At 44.9% G+C, this 17,629-nt stretch overlaps 4 non-coding genes and 1 pseudogene across 4 annotated transcripts; all 5 read right to left on the bottom strand.

Moving 5' to 3' along the window:
- Window positions 1-1,889: 1,889 nt before the first annotated feature.
- LOC130349971 (U2 spliceosomal RNA) lies at window positions 1,890-2,080 on the bottom strand. Its single transcript, XR_008887190.1, has one exon. It is a non-coding gene; the product is annotated as a U2 spliceosomal RNA (small nuclear RNA).
- Window positions 2,081-4,152: 2,072 nt separating this feature from the next.
- LOC130349992 (U2 spliceosomal RNA) lies at window positions 4,153-4,343 on the bottom strand. The gene has a single exon (XR_008887209.1). It is a non-coding gene; the product is annotated as a U2 spliceosomal RNA (small nuclear RNA).
- Window positions 4,344-6,434: 2,091 nt separating this feature from the next.
- On the bottom strand, window positions 6,435-6,620 carry LOC130349997 (U2 spliceosomal RNA). The gene has a single exon (XR_008887213.1). It is a non-coding gene; the product is annotated as a U2 spliceosomal RNA (small nuclear RNA).
- Window positions 6,621-12,052: 5,432 nt separating this feature from the next.
- On the bottom strand, window positions 12,053-12,227 carry LOC130349949 (U2 spliceosomal RNA; annotated as a pseudogene).
- A 2,083-nt stretch (window positions 12,228-14,310) lies between these two features.
- On the bottom strand, window positions 14,311-14,496 carry LOC130349999 (U2 spliceosomal RNA). Its single transcript, XR_008887215.1, has one exon. It is a non-coding gene; the product is annotated as a U2 spliceosomal RNA (small nuclear RNA).
- Window positions 14,497-17,629: the final 3,133 nt, after the last annotated feature.

The raw sequence follows: 17,629 nt of genomic DNA on the forward strand, positions 1-17,629 counted from the left end.
AATCCATAACCCGGATTTGCCAGGAACCCTTCTTACTCCTCCTACTTGCATGTGACACTGGGCTTAGGATCTGCATAGGAAACACACACACAAGCACACACCTACCTTTGTTGCCTGCAGATGCCTCCTTGGCTGTCCCCAAACGGTATCAAACCAACACCCACGGGAAGCTGTAAGCATAGAGGACATGCCTGCACCCCATTGGACTTACCTGTGTGGGTTAAATCCGGGTTATTTGACAACCTATGGCGGTGATGGTTCTGCTCAGGCAGAGCAGTGCTGATGCTCCTCATAAAGCTGTCGCTGCTGTGAAGGTTCTAGGTGACATCACAAATCCCTATGGTTACATACACAACAAAGCTGGGTTGTTGTTGTTTACACTCTGCAAGGCCTGTGGAAGTGAGTGACATCATAGCACTGTAGTTCTGAGGGTTCTAGATGGATGCAACAATCTCCTGTTGCTTCTATGAAGGCCATAATAGACGACATCACCAAACAGCTCCATAGTAACATACACAGCAAAGGAGAGATGTTGTTTACACCTAGTGATGTCAGTGGTATTGAGTGACATCACAGCACAGTGCTAAGGCTCCTGGGCCTGGACACAGCAGCGGCTGCAATATCTCAACGGAGAATACGTTTATATCTATGTGTGTGTGTGCGCGTATATATATATATATATATATATATATATATATATATATATATATATTTCTCCGCCGAAATCACTTTTAAACCCATTTCCACCTTTTTTTCCCTTCTCTTGCTCTTACTTTTTTTTCACGTTTTTTTACGTTTTTCTCCTTTTCGCCTCTTTTCTGGGCGTATTATTCTTCTTTTTCTTCTTTTTTTTCGTCTAATGCATACCCCATCAGTGCAGCAATGCTTATTCAATACCGCCAGCAGATGGAGACACTGGGGGATGATTTTCTAAGGATTTATACTGATTTTTCCTGTCTGAATTTGTCGCACAGAAAGTTGCAGGCCAAATATGTGTGACATTTCTGCGACTTTAGCTTCTAGAGCATTTTTACAACATTATACATAGGTGCTGAATACATAAAAAGCGACTGTTCAGCGACAGACAAGTCGCATCGGCTGAAAGTAGGCCAGAATGTCAGTCCATGTTGGAGCAGGTTTAGATACAGTCTAAAGTATAGATCTCAAAGTCTGTGCACAGAATTTAGCAAGGGCCTCGCACCTTCTGATGCATCAGGTAGGTGCACAATAGCATAGCCTAACCCTCTGTACTTTGGTCTATATTGATGCGGGACATAGACAGCCAGCTGATGACCAATCCATTAGTGCAATGGATGGCTGGAAGCATTTGTCTTTGCCTTTGCAATACCACAGAAGCAATGCATGGTCAATGTACAGCAATGACACGCCTGTGTGAACAGCCAGGAGACCCCCCCCCCCCCCCATGTTATGTTACATAGTTACATAGTTAGTACGGTCGAAAAAAGACATATGTCCATCAAGTTCAACCAGGGAATTAAGGGGTAGGGGTGTGGCGCGATATTGGGGAAGGGATGAGATTTTATATTTCTTCATAAGCATTAATCTTATTTTGTCAATTAGGAACATTCAGCACCCACCCGCTATCAAGGCAGCTGCCTATCATGTCATGCCCTACCTGCACAGGTGTGCTGGCTACTCAAATGATCCAATTAAGGAGGCCATTTAGTCAGCAGCAGCAGAAGTCCTGTGCCTGGACGCTCCAACAGCGGCCAGACACAAGCAGAAGCAGAAGCAGCAGAAGCAGCAGCAGCACCACCTTTTGTTTTTTGGCTGCAGCAGCAGCAGCAAGGCCCACAGGGCTGGCTAGCTGGCTAGCCAGCAAGCAGGTAGCAATGAAAGTAGGAATCTTTCTTTTTAACCCTGTAAGGGGGTGGTGCACTGTACCCGAAGATACTGCCATATCGGGTCAATGCATAGGGCGACGGAAGCAAGCTTCGAAATCGGCCCCCGTTCTCAAAAATCCATTTAATATATGGTCCCCAGATAGGGGACGTATCAGATATTAAACTGATAAGAACAGATACTACACTTGATCTTAGCCAAAAGGCCGAGAAGCGATAACCGTGAAAGGGGCGGGCCCAACAAGGTCCCCTTCATGGGCACTATCACTGCTTGCTGTCAGGGAGGCTGCCAGACAATTTCCCATGCACACTCTGGGCTGGGGGGCAGTCAACCACCAGTACACACAGCAGAACCTAAACCCATACCATTATTGCTAAGCAGCAAGACAGGGGCCCATTGCACTCCCACGGGGCCTTTTTAAATGCAATCCATAACCCGGATTTGCCAGGAACCCTTCTTACTCCTCCTACTTGCATGTGACACTGGGCTTAGGATCTGCATAGGAAACACACACACAAGCACACACCTACCTTTGTTGCCTGCAGATGCCTCCTTGGCTGTCCCCAAACGGTATCAAACCAACACCCACGGGAAGCTGTAAGCATAGAGGACATGCCTGCACCCCATTGGACTTACCTGTGTGGGTTAAATCCGGGTTATTTGACAACCTATGGCGGTGATGGTTCTGCTCAGGCAGAGCAGTGCTGATGCTCCTCATAAAGCTGTCGCTGCTGTGAAGGTTCTAGGTGACATCACAAATCCCTATGGTTACATACACAACAAAGCTGGGTTGTTGTTGTTTACACTCTGCAAGGCCTGTGGAAGTGAGTGACATCATAGCACTGTAGTTCTGAGGGTTCTAGATGGATGCAACAATCTCCTGTTGCTTCTATGAAGGCCGTAATAGACGACATCACCAAACAGCTCCATAGTCACATACACAGCAAAGGAGAGATGTTGTTTACACCTAGTGATGTCAGTGGTATTGAGTGACATCACAGCACAGTGCTAAGGCTCCTGGGCCTGGACACAGCAGCGGCTGCAATATCTCAACGGAGAATACGTTTATATATATGTGTGTGTGTGCGCGTATATATATATATATATATATATATATATATATATATTTCTCCGCCGAAATCACTTTTAAACCCATTTCCACCTTTTTTTCCCTTCTCTTCCTCTTACTTTTTTTTCACGTTTTTTTACGTTTTTCTCCTTTTCGCCTCTTTTCTGGGCGTATTATTCTTCTTTTTCTTCTTTTTTTTCGTCTAATGCATACCCCATCAGTGCAGCAATGCTTATTCAATACCGCCAGCAGATGGAGACACTGGGGGATAATTTTCTAAGGATTTATACTGATTTTTCCTGTCTGAATTTGTCGCACAGAAAGTTGCAGGCCAAATATGTGTGACATTTCTGCGACTTTAGCTTCTAGAGCATTTTTACAACATTATACATAGGTGCTGAATACATAAAAAGCGACTGTTCAGCGACAGACAAGTCACATCGGCTGAAAGTAGGCCAGAATGTCAGTCCATGTTGGAGCAGGTTTAGATACAGTCTAAAGCATAGATCTCAAAGTCTGTGCACAGAATTTAGCAAGGGCCTCGCACCTTCTGATGCATCAGGTAGGTGCACAATAGCATAGCCTAACCCTCTGTACTTTGGTCTATATTGATGCGGGACATAGACAGCCAGCTGATGACCAATCCATTAGTGCAATGGATGGCTGGAAGCATTTGTCTTTGCCTTTGCAATACCACAGAAGCAATGCATGGTCAATGTACAGCAATGACACACCTGTGTGAACAGCCAGGAGACCCCCCCCCCCCCCCATGTTATGTTACATAGTTACATAGTTAGTACGGTCGAAAAAAGACATATGTCCATCAAGTTCAACCAGGGAATTAAGGGGTAGGGGTGTGGCGCGATATTGGGGAAGGGATGAGATTTTATATTTCTTCATAAGCATTAATCTTATTTTGTCAATTAGGAACATTCAGCACCCACCCGCTATCAAGGCAGCTGCCTATCATGTCATGCCCTACCTGCACAGGTGTGCTGGCTACTCAAATGATCCAATTAAGGAGGCCATTTAGTCAGCAGCAGCAGAAGTCCTGTGCCTGGACGCTCCAACAGCGGCCAGACACAAGCAGAAGCAGAAGCAGCACCACCTTTTGTTTTTTGGCTGCAGCAGCAGCAGCAAGGCCCACAGGGCTGGCTAGCTGGCTAGCCAGCAAGCAGGTAACAATGAAAGTAGGAATCTTTCTTTTTAACCCTGTAAGGGGGTGGTGCACTGTACCCGAAGATACTGCCATATCGGGTCAATGCATAGGGCGACGGAAGCAAGCTTCGAAATCGGCCCCCGTTCTCAAAAATCCATTTAATATATGGTCCCCAGATAGGGGACGTATCAGATATTAAACTGATAAGAACAGATCCTACACTTGATCTTAGCCAAAAGGCCGAGAAGCGATAACCGTGAAAGGGGCGGGCCCAACAAGGTCCCCTTCATGGGCACTATCACTGCTTGCTGTCAGGGAGGCTGCCAGACAATTTCCCATGCACACTCTGGGCTGGGGGGCAGTCAACCACCAGTACACACAGCAGAACCTAAACCCATACCATTATTGCTAAGCAGCAAGACAGGGGCCCATTGCACTCCCACGGGGCCTTTTTAAATGCAATCCATAACCCGGATTTGCCAGGAACCCTTCTTACTCCTCCTACTTGCATGTGACACTGGGCTTAGGATCTGCATAGGAAACACACACACAAGCACACACCTACCTTTGTTGCCTGCAGATGCCTCCTTGGCTGTCCCCAAACGGTATCAAACCAACACCCACGGGAAGCTGTAAGCATAGAGGACATGCCTGCACCCCATTGGACTTACCTGTGTGGGTTAAATCCGGGTTATTTGACAACCTATGGCGGTGATGGTTCTGCTCAGGCAGAGCAGTGCTGATGCTCCTCATAAAGCTGTCGCTGCTGTGAAGGTTCTAGGTGACATCACAAATCCCTATGGTTACATACACAACAAAGCTGGGTTGTTGTTGTTTACACTCTGCAAGACCTGTGGAAGTGAGTGACATCATAGCACTGTAGTTCTGAGGGTTCTAGATGGATGCAACAATCTCCTGTTGCTTCTATGAAGGCCGTAATAGACGACATCACCAAACAGCTCAATAGTCACATACACAGCAAAGGAGAGATGTTGTTTACACCTAGTGATGTCAGTGGTATTGAGTGACATCACAGCACAGTGCTAAGGCTCCTGGGCCTGGACACAGCAGCGGCTGCAATATCTCAACGGAGAATACGTTTATATCTATGTGTGTGTGTGCGCGTATATATATATATATATATATATATATATATATATATATATTTCTCCGCCGAAATCACTTTTAAACCCATTTCCACCTTTTTTTCCCTTCTCTTCCTCTTACTTTTTTTTCACGTTTTTTTACGTTTTTCTCCTTTTCGCCTCTTTTCTGGGCGTATTATTCTTCTTTTTCTTCTTTTTTTTCGTCTAATGCATACCCCATCAGTGCAGCAATGCTTATTCAATACCGCCAGCAGATGGAGACACTGGGGGATAATTTTCTAAGGATTTATACTGATTTTTCCTGTCTGAATTTGTCGCACAGAAAGTTGCAGGCCAAATATGTGTGACATTTCTGCGACTTTAGCTTCTAGAGCATTTTTACAACATTATACATAGGTGCTGAATACATAAAAAGCGACTGTTCAGCGACAGACAAGTCGCATCGGCTGAAAGTAGGCCAGAATGTCAGTCCATGTTGGAGCAGGTTTAGATACAGTCTAAAGCATAGATCTCAAAGTCTGTGCACAGAATTTAGCAAGGGCCTCGCACCTTCTGATGCATCAGGTAGGTGCACAATAGCATAGCCTAACCCTCTGTACTTTGGTCTATATTGATGCGGGACATAGACAGCCAGCTGATGACCAATCCATTAGTGCAATGGATGGCTGGAAGCATTTGTCTTTGCCTTTGCAATACCACAGAAGCAATGCATGGTCAATGTACAGCAATGACACACCTGTGTGAACAGCCAGGAGACTCCCCCCCCCCCCCATGTTATGTTACATAGTTACATAGTTAGTACGGTCGAAAAAAGACATATGTCCATCAAGTTCAACCAGGGAATTAAGGGGTAGGGGTGTGGCGCGATATTGGGGAAGGGATGAGATTTTATATTTCTTCATAAGCATTAATCTTATTTTGTCAATTAGGAACATTCAGCACCCACCCGCTATCAAGGCAGCTGCCTATCATGTCATGCCCTACCTGCACAGGTGTGCTGGCTACTCAAATGATCCAATTAAGGAGGCCATTTAGTCAGCAGCAGCAGAAGTCCTGTGCCTGGACGCTCCAACAGCGGCCAGACACAAGCAGAAGCAGAAGCAGCAGAAGCAGCAGCAGCACCACCTTTTGTTTTTTGGCTGCAGCAGCAGCAGCAAGGCCCACAGGGCTGGCTAGCTGGCTAGCCAGCAAGCAGGTAGCAATGAAAGTAGGAATCTTTCTTTTTAACCCTGTAAGGGGGTGGTGCACTGTACCCGAAGATACTGCCATATCGGGTCAATGCATAGGGCGACGGAAGCAAGCTTCGAAATCGGCCCCCGTTCTCAAAAATCCATTTAATATATGGTCCCCAGATAGGGGACGTATCAGATATTAAACTGATAAGAACAGATAAGGTTTCAACAAAATTTTATTGAATAAATAAGAAACCATACAAAATTTAAAATGCAAAATAATAAAAGGTTCACAAAAGTTTTAAAATACAAATAATAAAACCAGTAATAAAAGGAGAAAAAATAAAAATGGCAGGATAAAACATTATACAAATGTCATAAAAACTGATTATATTGTTATTTCGTTCCATAGAGGCAGACACCACATGGATGCTGCCTCGCTGGCCCCCAACTGTTTCTTGTCTCTTAGGTAATAGATGTACATCTCACTCAGGGCCAGCTTTATACAGTTTTTAACATCAATAAAATCATGTTTAAAAAGTAAGATGTTCCTAACTTTCCAGATGGCATTTTTAAAACAATTAATAATCATCCAGCAGATCATCTGCTGTTTAAAATTGGGGCAGTTAAAAAGACCGTAAAAGACACATTCGTGATTAAAATCTTTTAGGCCGCAGGCCCACTTCAAAAGTGGGCCTACCTTCTTTCAAAGCTCCCGTGCAAAAGGGCAGTTCCAAAATATGTGCAGCACCGTTTCGTCCACTCCGCAGCCATCTCTCGGGCACTTGGCTCTCGCCACCAGTCCTCGCCTGTGCTGGAACTCACGAGTAGGGAGGCACTGGTGGACGATTGCCCAGGCAAGATCCCTGTGTACATTCGCCAGAAACTTCCCGTACACGTTCCGCCATACCTTTTTGGATCTTGCCTGTGTGAAATTGGACACTGCCAGGGTAACCTCACTCCGCCTGAGGACCTTTGATACCTTTCTCTGGTCCCCCAGTATGTCAGGCTCCAAATCTTGGAGACCTAGGAGCCTGACTGTCTTTTCCAACACCACATAATGTTTTGGGGGACACAGAAGCACCGGAGCGTTCAGAGGGATGCGCAACCATCTTTTAAAAACCATGCCCGCAGCGTACCTTAAAAAGCAGCTAAAAATGCCATCGGATTTAATAATTTTAAAACAGAAACAGAAATACTTTATGTAAAAGAAAGTAAAAAGGTTAGGAACATCTTTCCCGCCATTATCTTTACTTTTGTACATAAAATCACGCTTTAATTTCTCCATTTTTGAACCCCATAAAAAAGTAAAAACAATTCTAGTTACTTTTTTAATGTATAAAATAGATGGAGGAAATACCATGGCAATGTATAGCATAATAGGGAGTAAAACCATCTTTATTATTAAAATCTTCCCCTCCATGGTAAGGTTTCTAAGATTCCACATTAAAATCTTCTTCTCCATCTTAGCTATAGCTGAATCCCAGTTAGGGCTCCCATCATTGACCTGGTTAAAAACAATACCTAAAACTTTAATTTGATCCTGTTGCATTGTGACTCCTGGGGTGATGGATGAATCCCAGGAGCCAATATAAAAACAGTCACATTTATCTGTGTTTAGCTTAAAACCAGAGACCTCGCAGAAATAGCTGGTGTTCCTCAATGCCCCCCTCATGGATGGAGAGTCCGGGCACAGTATGGTGACATCATCCATGTACCCCAACACCTTTAGATGGGTCCCTCCTCCACCAGGTATCGGTACGCCTCTTACTACCCGGTCTTTTCTGAGGAGGGCCATCAGTGGTTCGATTGCGCAAATAAAAAGGAGTGGGGACAGGGGGCAGCCCTGTTTGACACCTGATAAAAGAGGAACACCGCTGGTTAAAAAGCCATTAACAGAGACTTGACTAAAACAGGATCGGTATAAAAGCATGATTCGGCTTAAAATCGTTTCAGGCACTGCCATCTTTTTAAGAACTAAAAACAGGTATTCATGGGAGACCCTATCAAAGGCTTTTTCAAAGTCTAAGGATAAAATTGCTACAGTTTGATTTCTATCCTTAAAATACCATAAAACATCTCTTAAAATATTTAGGGATTCAGCTATAGACCTTCCAGGTACCCCACAAACCTGATTTGGGTGAATTAATTTATGAATAAAAGGTTTAAAACGGACAGCTAATAACTTGGCTAAAACTTTATAATCGACATTTAAAAGTGTGATGGGGCGCCAATTTTTTAGCATATCCCTTTCACCCTTTTTAAAAAGTAATGATACAATCCCCCTCCTCCAGGAAGGGGGAAGTTCATTAACAATAAAAGTTTCTTTATACAATAAAACCATATCATCCTTTAAAATATCCCAAAAAGCTAAATAAAATTCGATGGGTAAACCATCTTCCCCAGGGGCCTTCCCACTAGAAAAACTTTTAAAAACAAATAAAAGTTCATCTAAGTTAAGATCACGGGATAAAACCTCCTGGTCTAAAACATCTAGCTTAAAATCAAGGGAATTAAGAACATGTTCTAAAAAGGATGGATTAAGATCTTTCTTATTAAAAAGAAGCTGGTAGAAGTTAAAAACTGCATCTAACATGCCTTTTGGAGTGGATTCACCCTCAAGGTTTTGGATGATATCCCTCCTATTCATCACTTTTTTAAAAAAGAAACGGGAACATTTCTCGCCCTCCTCCAGGTGCTGCACATGTGAGTTAAAAATGATTTGTTTCCCTTTCTTTTCTATGGCATGTTTTATTTCAGTTTTAAGGTTTAAAATATCATTTTCTACATCCATACCAGCTTCTTTCAATTTAAAAAGTACATTTAAACGCATGTTAAGAACATAAAACCACTGTTTTTCCATTTTTGCCTTCTTCTTACCTGCTTTGATAAAAAAAAATCTGATTTTAGATTTGGTGCCCTCCCACCAGTGCAGCATAGGCTCGTGGGGTTTTCTTTGTGATTGCCAGCATTGGTAGGTCCGCACAAACTCCTCTTTTATCTCAGGGTCCTCTAGGAGTGTGGTGTTTAATCTCCAGAGGCCCCTTTTTGCTTTTTGCTCCCCCTCTAGCTCCAGGACCACCAAGAGGAGCTTATGATCAGAGAAGATATTCTGCTCGAGCGTGCATTTCAGGGGTTTAAAAGCTCTAGAGGAAAAAATAAAATCGATTCTGGAGCTCACTCTTCCATTGGACCATGTGGCGCCCGGGTCCTCCGGCAAGAGATCCTTCCAGCAATCTTTCAAATTAAAATCATCAATAAAATTTTTAAGCAGGTAAGAAGTGCGGTCTTTACGATTAATATCCCCACCCTGCCGGTGTTCCCCATCACGTATGCAGTTAAAATCACCTCCCACCAGCAGGGGGGAAGACCCAACACAAAACAGTGGTAAAATTTCAAATAGTTCTGCCCGCTCCTGTTTATCAGGAGGGGCATACACATTTAAAACACGAATTAAAAGTCCATTAAAATATAGATGAATTAAAAGAGCTCTGCCAGGCACAATCTCAGTTACTGTATGAATAGAAAAGGACTGGCCTCGGCAGAGCAGCCCAACACCCACAGAACGACAGTCATTTGCACCGGACCATATGGATGGGCCCAGCTTCCAGTCTTCTTTTAAGTCTTTATAGTCCATTTTACTAGGGATTCCACATTCTTGTAGCAGGCAAAGGTCAAAGTCACATGTCTCTAGATAAGAAAATAAAGCAGCCCTGCGATCAGGGCTCTTTAAGGACCTCACATTGAGTGAGGCAATTTTTACAGGGATAGGCATAGTTTATGGAGAGTCCGTGCTTGGAGAATCAAAGTCAATAATAAGCTGCGTACCGTCATCCCCCGCCTGCGGGGTCATCAGCTCCTTGATGTTCTGAGGGTCGGAGCTTGAGATCGATGATGCCCCGACCCTGAGCTCGCTCTCGTCCGAACTACGGCACGCCGCTTTCCTTTGAATGTCTTCCTCTTCTTCTTCTCTTTGTCTTTTAAATGTCACACTGCTGTCCATATCCTCTGTGTTGCTCTCACTCGATGTAATCTCTGGCCCCCGGCTGATGGATCTGCGTCTTCTTTCATCTTTTGACGACTGGAACTGCTGCACAGGGGCCTGTGAGGCCTCTTTTCCGGAACCTTTGCCGCTACCTTGGGAAGTTTTCATCGCTTGTTCCCCAGCAAGCGTTGCTGAGGACTGTTGCTCCAACTTCCCCATCGATCGACGATGGCCAGTTTTACCCACCGGGTCCACTGCTGGCGGGGCAGCAAACCCTGGTTTGGCGCCACTTGTCTTCTTGGCCCTGTCCTGTTTAGGCGGAGTAACAGGACCGGGCTCAGACCTGGCCACCTGGCTCCCCTTCCGGCGGGCTTTCACCGGGGCCTCTTCGTCCGGAGCAGGGCGACCCTGGGCCAAGCCAGTACCTGGCTTATGCTGCAATTTTGGGTCCACCTCTGCCCCCACCGAGGCCCGTCGGCTGCCACCCGCCACAGGTAAGCCCCCTTCAGAAGTTTCGGCGGGCTCTTGAGCCAGGTAGGAAGTCGATCGACGTCTTTCAATTTCCCGGGCAGTAAACTCGATCACCCGCCCGGGCTTCGTGGAATCCCCATGGCCTCCCCCTAGCACTACCAACGGTGGGCCCCCCGATGGAGCACCAGAGGTCTTGGGCCTGGACCCATCAGTACCTGCCATCTGGGGTTTGGGCATCTTAAAAAAGGACGTCTTTTGTCCTGTCCCCTCTTTGGGTGGGCCCAGCCTTGACCCACCCATCGTAGTTTTTGCTTTATGGGGACAGGAATTAAAATCGTGATTTTCCTCTCCGCAGAGGTTGCACCTTATCGTATGGCTACATCTTGAGGCTATGTGACCTTCTTGGCCACACCTATTGCAGCGAATCACACGCTCCGCGCCGCAGGTCTCCTGGGTGTGGCCAAACCTCAAGCAATTTCGGCAATACATAGGCATTTGAGGATAGAACAGGAAGCCCCGAACTCTCCCGATGGCAAAATTTGGGGGCGGATGGCAAAGACCCCCAATACCACCGGGATCCTTACGGAGCTTGACCCAGAACTTCCTCTTGCCGTTCCAGAACCGCACGGAGTTCAAGATTTTGTTTGCGAATCGCACCTCTTCGCAGTATCGCCGAAGAAAAGTGGCTATATCCTCCGTGGTCACATGAGGGCTGTGCATAGCCACCACCAACGGTATATGTTCCTCACCATAGAGGAACTGGAACGAAAGACCGTCGAGTCGATCGTCCCTCTGGTCCGCACCAGACAAGGTTGCATAGATGTTATCGCAACACGCCGTGGCCGTGAAGGTGACGGTATACAGGCCACGGCTTTCCTGGTCATTTAGACACAGGATGTCCTCCCTATTGAGGCGGAAGTAGTCAAGAAGAATCACCTCCGCAATGAAGCGGAGGTTCTTCAACTGACGATGGCTCTCCGACACCTCTATGCGGATGGTATTTCGCATCGACATTTCCCCAGTGGGGAAAGCCCAGGAGAACGGCATCTTCCACACCCAGGGACTAAGCCCCTTCCCCAATAGCAGCAGGGGCTCGGAATCCCGCTATAAAAGCGGAACCCTTACCCAAGGCAGAGGTCGGGGGTACCCTAGGTGCTTCCGAAGCTACAGGTAACGCTCAACGTACCGAAAATGCCTTCTGAGACACAAGGTCCCAGAGACAGGGGGATCGCAACCCGTTGTCTGAGGACTAAGCCCGCTCCCCAATAGCAGCAAGGGGGTGAAGTCCCTCCGTAAGGAGAGACAATCCCCCAAGGCCGAGAAGCGGGGTACCACAGACACCTTCCGACCAGACCAAATGCAGATACTACACTTGATCTTAGCCAAAAGGCCGAGAAGCGATAACCGTGAAAGGGGCGGGCCCAACAAGGTCCCCTTCATGGGCACTATCACTGCTTGCTGTCAGGGAGGCTGCCAGACAATTTTCCATGCACACTCTGGGCTGGGGGGCAGTCAACCACCAGTACACACAGCAGAACCTAAACCCATACCATTATTGCTAAGCAGCAAGACAGGGGCCCATTGCACTCCCACGGGGCCTTTTTAAATGCAATCCATAACCCGGATTTGCCAGGAACCCTTCTTACTCCTCCTACTTGCATGTGACACTGGGCTTAGGATCTGCATAGGAAACACACACACAAGCACACACCTACCTTTGTTGCCTGCAGATGCCTCCTTGGCTGTCCCCAAACGGTATCAAACCAACACCCACGGGAAGCTGTAAGCATAGAGGACATGCCTGCACCCCATTGGACTTACCTGTGTGGGTTAAATCCGGGTTATTTGACAACCTATGGCGGTGATGGTTCTGCTCAGGCAGAGCAGTGCTGATGCTCCTCATAAAGCTGTCGCTGCTGTGAAGGTTCTAGGTGACATCACAAATCCCTATGGTTACATACACAACAAAGCTGGGTTGTTGTTGTTTACACTCTGCAAGGCCTGTGGAAGTGAGTGACATCATAGCACTGTAGTTCTGAGGGTTCTAGATGGATGCAACAATCTCCTGTTGCTTCTATGAAGGCCGTAATAGACGACATCACCAAACAGCTCCATAGTCACATACACAGCAAAGGAGAGATGTTGTTTACACCTAGTGATGTCAGTGGTATTGAGTGACATCACAGCACAGTGCTAAGGCTCCTGGGCCTGGACACAGCAGCGGCTGCAATATCTCAACGGAGAATACGTTTATATCTATGTGTGTGTGTGCGCGTATATATATATATATATATATATATATATATATTTCTCCGCCGAAATCACTTTTAAACCCATTTCCACCTTTTTTTCCCTTCTCTTCCTCTTACTTTTTTTTCACGTTTTTTTACGTTTTTCTCCTTTTCGCCTCTTTTCTGGGCGTATTATTCTTCTTTTTCTTCTTTTTTTTCGTCTAATGCATACCCCATCAGTGCAGCAATGCTTATTCAATACCGCCAGCAGATGGAGACACTGGGGGATAATTTTCTAAGGATTTATACTGATTTTTCCTGTCTGAATTTGTCGCACAGAAAGTTGCAGGCCAAATATGTGTGACATTTCTGCGACTTTAGCTTCTAGAGCATTTTTACAACAGTATACATAGGTGCTGAATACATAAAAAGCGACTGTTCAGCGACAGACAAGTCGCATCGGCTGAAAGTAGGCCAGAATGTCAGTCCATGTTGGAGCAGGTTTAGATACAGTCTAAAGCATAGATCTCAAAGTCTGTGCACAGAATTTAGCAAGGGCCTCGCACCTTCTGATGCATCAGGTAGGTGCACAATAGCATAGCCTAACCCTCTGTACTTTGGTCTATATTGATGCGGGACATAGACAGCCAGCTGATGACCAATCCATTAGTGCAATGGATGGCTGGAAGCATTTGTCTTTGCCTTTGCAATACCACAGAAGCAATGCATGGTCAATGTACAGCAATGACACACCTGTGTGAACAGCCAGGAGACCCCCCCCCCCCCCCATGTTATGTTACATAGTTACATAGTTAGTACGGTCGAAAAAAGACATATGTCCATCAAGTTCAACCAGGGAATTAAGGGGTAGGGGTGTGGCGCGATATTGGGGAAGGGATGAGATTTTATATTTCTTCATAAGCATTAATCTTATTTTGTCAATTAGGAACATTCAGCACCCACCCGCTATCAAGGCAGCTGCCTATCATGTCATGCCCTACCTGCACAGGTGTGCTGGCTACTCAAATGATCCAATTAAGGAGGCCATTTAGTCAGCAGCAGCAGAAGTCCTGTGCCTGGACGCTCCAACAGCGGCCAGACACAAGCAGAAGCAGAAGCAGCAGAAGCAGCAGCAGCACCACCTTTTGTTTTTTGGCTGCAGCAGCAGCAGCAAGGCCCACAGGGCTGGCTAGCTGTCTAGCCAGCAAGCAGGTAGCAATGAAAGTAGGAATCTTTCTTTTTAACCCTGTAAGGGGGTGGTGCACTGTACCCAAAGATACTGCCATATCGGGTCAATGCATAGGGCGACGGAAGCAAGCTTAGAAATCGGCCCCCGTTCTCAAAAATCCATTTAATATATGGTCCCCAGATAGGGGACGTATCAGATATTAAACTGATAAGAACAGATAAGGTTTCAACAAAATTTTATTGAATAAATAAGAAACCATACAGAATTTAAAATGCAAAATAATAAAAGGTTCACAAAAGTTTTAAAATACAAATAATAAAACCAGTAATAAAAGGAGAAAAAATAGAAATGGCAGGATAAAACATTATACAAATGTCATAAAAACTGATTATATTGTTATTCCGTTCCATAGAGGCAGACACCACATGGATGCTGCCTCGCTGGCCCCCAACTGTTTCTTGTCTCTTAGGTAATAGATGTACATCTCACTCAGGGCCAGCTTTATACAGTTTTTAACATCAATAAAATCATGTTTAAAAAGTAAGATGTTCCTAACTTTCCAGATGGCATTTTTAAAACAATTAATAATCATCCAGCAGATCATCTGCTGTTTAAAATTGGGGCAGTTAAAAAGACCGTAAAAGACACATTCGTGATTAAAATCTTTTAGGCCGCAGGCCCACTTCAAAAGTGGGCCTACCTTCCTCCAAAGCTCCCGTGCAAAAGGGCAGTTCCAAAATATGTGCAGCACCGTTTCGTCCACTCCGCAGCCATCTCTCGGGCACTTGGCTCTCGCCACCAGTCCTCGCCTGTGCTGGAACTCACGAGTAGGGAGGCACTGGTGGACGATTGCCCAGGCAAGATCCCTGTGTACATTCGCCAGAAACTTCCCGTACACGTTCCGCCATACCTTTTTGGATCTTGCCTGTGTGAAATTGGACACTGCCAGGGTAACCTCACTCCGCCTGAGGACCTTTGATACCTTTCTCTGGTCCCCCAGTATGTCAGGCTCCAAATCTTGGAGACCTAGGAGCCTGACTGTCTTTTCCAACACCACATAATGTTTTGGGGGACACAGAAGCACCGGAGCGTTCAGAGGGATGCGCAACCATCTTTTAAAAACCATGCCCGCAGCGTACCTTAAAAAGCAGCTAAAAATGCCATCGGATTTAATCATTTTAAAACAGAAACAGAAATACTTTATGTAAAAGAAAGTAAAAAGGTTAGGAACATCTTTCCCGCCATTATCTTTACTTTTGTACATAAAATCACGCTTTAATTTCTCCATTTTTGAACCCCATAAAAAAGTAAAAACAATTCTAGTTACTTTTTTAATGTATAAAATAGATGGAGGAAATACCATGGCAATGTATAGCATAATAGGGAGTAAAACCATCTTTATTATTAAAATCTTCCCCTCCATGGTAAGGTTTCTAAGATTCCACATTAAAATCTTCTTCTCCATCTTAGCTATAGCTGAATCCCAGTTAGGGCTCCCATCATTGACCTGGTTAAAAACAATACCTAAAACTTTAATTTGATCCTGTTGCATTGTGACTCCTGGGGTGATGGATGAATCCCAGGAGCCAATATAAAAACAGTCACATTTATCTGTGTTTAGCTTAAAACCAGAGACCTCGCAGAAATAGCTGGTGTTCCTCAATGCCCCCCTCATGGATGGAGAGTCCGGGCACAGTATGGTGACATCATCCATGTACCCCAACACCTTTAGATGGGTCCCTCCTCCACCAGGTATCGGTACGCCTCTTACTACCCGGTCTTTTCTGAGGAGGGCCATCAGTGGTTCGATTGCGCAAATAAAAAGGAGTGGGGACAGGGGGCAGCCCTGTTTGACACCTGATAAAAGAGGAACACCGCTGGTTAAAAAGCCATTAACAGAGACTTGACTAAAACAGGATCGGTATAAAAGCATGATTCGGCTTAAAATCGTTTCAGGCACTGCCATCTTTTTAAGAACTAAAAACAGGTATTCATGGGAGACCCTATCAAAGGCTTTTTCAAAGTCTAAGGATAAAATTGCTACAGTTTGATTTCTATCCTTAAAATACCATAAAACATCTCTTAAAATATTTAGGGATTCAGCTATAGACCTTCCAGGTACCCCACAAACCTGATTTGGGTGAATTAATTTATGAATAAAAGGTTTAAAACGGACAGCTAATAACTTGGCTAAAACTTTATAATCGACATTTAAAAGTGTGATGGGGCGCCAATTTTTTAGCATATCCTTTTCACCCTTTTTAAAAAGTAATGATACAATCCCCCTCCTCCAGGAAGGGGGAAGTTCATTAACAATAAAAGTTTCTTTATACAATAAAACCATATCATCCTTTAAAATATCCCAAAAAGCTAAATAAAATTCGATGGGTAAACCATCTTCCCCAGGGGCCTTCCCACTAGAAAAACTTTTAAAAACAAATAAAAGTTCATCTAAGTTAAGATCACGGGATAAAACCTCCTGGTCTAAAACATCTAGCTTAAAATCAAGGGAATTAAGAACATGTTCTAAAAAGGATGGATTAAGATCTTTCTTATTAAAAAGAAGCTGGTAGAAGTTAAAAACTGCATCTAACATGCCTTTTGGAGTGGATTCACCCTCAAGGTTTTGGATGATATCCCTCCTATTCATCACTTTTTTAAAAAAGAAACGGGAACATTTCTCGCCCTCCTCCAGGTGCTGCACATGCGAGTTAAAAATGATTTGTTTCCCTTTCTTTTCTATGGCATGTTTTATTTCAGTTTTAAGGTTTAAAATATCATTTTCTACATCCATACCAGCTTCTTTCAATTTAAAAAGTACATTTAAACGCATGTTAAGAACATAAAACCACTGTTTTTCCATTTTTGCCTTCTTCTTACCTGCTTTGATAAAAAAAAATCTGATTTTAGATTTGGTGCCCTCCCACCAGTGCAGCATAGGCTCGTGGGGTTTTCTTTGTGATTGCCAGCACTGGTAGGTCCGCACAAACTCCTCTTTTATCTCAGGGTCCTCTAGGAGTGTGGTGTTTAATCTCCAGAGGCCCCTTTTTGCTTTTTGCTCCCCCTCTAGCTCCAGGCCCACCAAGAGGAGCTTATGATCAGAGAAGATATTCTGCTCGAGCGTGCATTTCAGGGGTTTAAAAGCTCTAGAGGAAAAAATAAAATCGATTCTGGAGCTCACTCTTCCATTGGACCATGTGGCGCCCGGGTCCTCCGGCAAGAGATCCTTCCAGCAATCTTTCAAATTAAAATCATCAATAAAATTTTTAAGCAGGTAAGAAGTGCGGTCTTTACGATTAATATCCCCACCCTGCCGGTGTTCCCCATCACGTATGCAGTTAAAATCACCTCCCACCAGCAGGGGGGAAGACCCAACACAAAACA

This window comes from Hyla sarda, unplaced genomic scaffold (assembly GCF_029499605.1).
Source record: "Hyla sarda isolate aHylSar1 unplaced genomic scaffold, aHylSar1.hap1 scaffold_928, whole genome shotgun sequence".
Classification (NCBI taxonomy): Eukaryota; Metazoa; Chordata; class Amphibia; order Anura; family Hylidae; genus Hyla; species Hyla sarda.